This window comes from Bufo bufo, chromosome 11, assembly GCF_905171765.1.
Source record: "Bufo bufo chromosome 11, aBufBuf1.1, whole genome shotgun sequence".
Classification (NCBI taxonomy): domain Eukaryota; kingdom Metazoa; phylum Chordata; class Amphibia; order Anura; family Bufonidae; genus Bufo; species Bufo bufo.
The window spans coordinates 8513533-8517461 of NC_053399.1; positions in this window are offsets into that span (position 1 = coordinate 8513533).

Consider the following 3929-nt stretch of genomic DNA (forward strand, 5'->3'; position numbering starts at 1 on the left):
TTCAGCACATTTGATAGGCAAATAATTAACGGGAGAACCCTTTAATTGATCGGACAGATGGATTCTCATTCAGGTTTTTCCTCTAAATGGAAAGCTGGGTGACAACCCCTGTGGAAACTATAATGGCGGCCATATTGGTTGTCACCTAGCTTCCTCTACAACAGCTAAATAAAACTTTGATTTCTGATTAGTTATTTTCTGTGTGTTACGCTCTTAACGTGTGCTCTCTGTTACCCGTACATTAGAATGGTATATGGATGCTATAAGTATATCGTGCCTTCCCAGAGGGGGTTAATAACACCAAGGCAAGATGGCAGGAAATGTTTGGGCGGTTTTGCGCTAGAACTGTTGCTAACGTTATTTCAAACAATGTTGAGAAATGACATTGGCGGGCCAGGTAATTTGGGTAATTTACACCAGTCCCACTCGAGGAGTCCTCGCTCACTATTTATTTTCTCTCGGGCTGTTTCATGTGGTTCCAGTTTGCAGACGTAGGAATCCCGGCCCGTGTTTATTTATAAAGGCGCAACGCTTTTCGCGCTATGCTGCAGCCATACAGGACGTGTAAATAACACGGGAGCTGGACACAACGGCGGGGAACACCAGTCACCTTTTATTACTCCATTTCTGACATGGAAGGAGGGGGATCCGTCCTTGAACTGGCGGAGCTTTCCTGAGACCAAACATCCCACAGTAGGCCAAGGATGGACACTTAAAGGGAGTGTATCCCCTGCCGTCTTCTTTTACTAGTTTAAACCAGATACTGATATAGTCTCTTTTTATTCTTATCTGATTCTATTTCCTGGTGGTGGAGAAAATGGGTGGACAGGCAGATCGCATGCTTGACCTGCCACCCCATCAGAACCCCATTCTCAGGATCACTGTGACCCCACCGATCAGTTAGTTATCCTCTATCTTGTAGTTCTCACTGGAGCCCGGTCCATCACTGAAGAATCTGCTGCAGCAGGGGTGCACCACCAATGAGGCCAGGTGAGGCAGGGGTGCACCACCAATGAGGCCAGGTGAGGCAGGGGTGCACCACCAATGAGGCCAGGTGAGGCAGGGATGCACCACCAATGAGGCCAGGTGAGGCAGGGGTGCACCACCAATGAGGCCAGGTGAGGCAGGGATGCACCACCAATGAGGCCAGGTGAGGCAGGGGTGCACCACCAATGAGGCCAGGTGAGGCAGGGGTGCACCACCAATGAGGCCAGGTGAGGCAGGGGTGCACCACCAATGAGGCCAGGTGAGGCAGGGGTGCACCACCAATGAGGCCAGGTGAGGCAGGGGTGCACCACCAATGAGGCCAGGTGAGGCAGGGGTGCACCACCAATGAGGCCAGGTGAGGCAGGGGTGCACCACCAATGAGGCCAGGTGAGGCAGGGGTGCACTACCAATGAGGCCAGGTGAGGCAGGGGTGCACCACCAATGAGGCCAGGTGAGGCAGGGGTGCACCACCAATGAGGCCAGGTGAGGCAGGGGTGCACTACCAATGAGGCCAGGTGAGGCAGGGGTGCACCACCAATGAGGCCAGGTGAGGCAGGGGTGCACCACCAATGAGGCCAGGTGAGGCAGGGGTGCACCACCAATGAGGCCAGGTGAGGCAGGGGTGCACCACCAATGAGGCCAGGTGAGGCAGGGGTGCACCACCAATGAGGCCAGGTGAGGCAGAGGTGCACCACCAATGAGGCCAGGTGAGGCAGGGGTGCACCACCAATGATGCCAGGTGAGACAGGGGTGCACCACCAATGAGGCCAGGTGAGGCAGGGGTGCACCACCAATGAGGCCAGGTGAGGCAGGGGTGCACCACCAATGAGGCCAGGTGAGGCAGAGGTGCACCACCAATGAGGCCAGGTGAGGCAGGGGTGCACCACCAATGATGCCAGGTGAGACAGGGGTGCACCACCAATGAGGCCAGGTGAGACAGGGGTGCACCACCAATGAGGCCAGGTGAGACAGGGGTGCACCACCAATGAGGCCAGGTGAGGCGATCGCCTCAGGCAGCACCAGGTAGGGGCAAGAGGGGGGAAGCGGAAGGGCCATGGGCAATGAGCACTTTCATTGTGGCAAAGGGGTTAGGTCAAGAAATTGGCATGGGGGGGGGGGTGCCATGTCAGTTTTTACCTCAGGCAGCAGAAAGGCTAGGTGCCCCCCTGTGCTGCGGAAAGTTATTTATTAGGCAGAAGTGTCCAGTAACCGAGATAGTCCAAGATTACACAGCTTTCCCAAACTCCTGAATAGAGTAAATGGGGAAATGCGCTTTCTGTTCCTGAAAACCTGTCTGACAAGCAAAGTGGCAGAATTTTCAGCTCCTGCAGGGAGGCCCGGATGTCACTTCTGCTCATTCATCCTGCAGTACGTACCCCGTTCACATATTGCAGCATAATTAGGCAAATTTGAAGCTTAAAGGGGATGTCTAAGATTTTGATGGCCATTAATATCAGATTGATGGGAGTCCAACCCCACTGATTAGCTGCTACCTTGAAACTCCGGCGCCTGAGCTACACAGCTCCATCCATTGTGTAGTGAGCAGAGATGGTTACCATTCACTTCAATGGAAGCTGCGCTGTAGTAACCAGCAGGGTGGAGCTGTGGAGTTCCGTCACCATCTTCCAGCACTGGAATAGCTGAACAGTGGGAGTGCGGGGTGTTAGACCCCCTCAGATGTTGATGGCCATCAATATAAAAATCCTGGACCAACCCTTTAAGGCCGGGCCTCATCCACAACTAACAGCATCGTTGCCACAAGACTGTGATTTTGCAGGTATTAAATCTATCCCCAGGACAAATTCCAGAAATATGGGCATTTTATTGATTCACATTTTTTTCACTTTATAATTTCAGATTTTTGACAAATCCCGATCCCCGCGCTGCTAGTCTAGAAGAAGAAAGGTCAAAAGCAGCTGACGGCAGGTGGAAGGTTCCTTCTAGAAGCACCTTGTGGAGTATTTGACCGTAAATGATGGATTCGGTGGCGGATGTGGCGGGGGTGTTATGTGTATGGCGCCAGAGGAGTACATCAGCGCTAAGTATCCGTGAGGTCGTCAAGGATAAATTGATGTTGGTCGGGTTCATTAACCCCCATAAGATGGACATTTTCCATAACTATCTGAGATACTATCAAACCCCATTATTTCAGACAGGTGGGGTTATTTATGACAGGAATCGGCGCAGGCGTCGAGACAGGTTCTATTCATCCTAAGGGTCATATGTCTGGGCGCTGACCCTCAGATTACTTTTAGGGCTTCTGAATTTGGCATTTTTTTAAACCTTTTTTTTATTTTTTTATTTTAATTTAAATTGTTTGATTTGTACTTATCGTGCATCGATTTGGGGAGATTATTACATTACTGTATTATTTATTGTCATTTTTCCCCTCTTTCCACAAGAAAGTTTTTTCATTGTGTTTGTAAATCTGTTTTCCTCATACTGCTATTTGTTTTTAATTTGTAACTTTTTTCTTTCTCAGATTTTTTGTGCATTTTTAAAAAATTCTGAACTTTTCATTGTTTCATTTTTTTTCCTATTTGTTGAGAATTTTTCAGTTTATTAATTCAGTATTTTTTTCTATAGATTTTTTTTTTTTTAAATAGTTATTTTTACACGAGTTGCACAGATTTAGAGGCGATCTGATCATGGACTGACACTGTATTTCTACCCAATCTATTATTATTTATTATCATTTCCAAAAAAGATTTTAATCCTATAGGTCAATATTATTTACTCATTATCCGGAGTATAATAATTGAAAATGAAAATGAATATATATTGCTATTAATAAAAAATAACACTAATTAATATCACTATTATGACTTCATTTGGCCACTAGGTGGCACTGCTTTATTGATTTACGTTGCTGTGTTTTTTTTCACCCTGACAGGACAAGTAGCTCATGTTGGATCTGCAGATATACAGCGGAATAAGGTTAT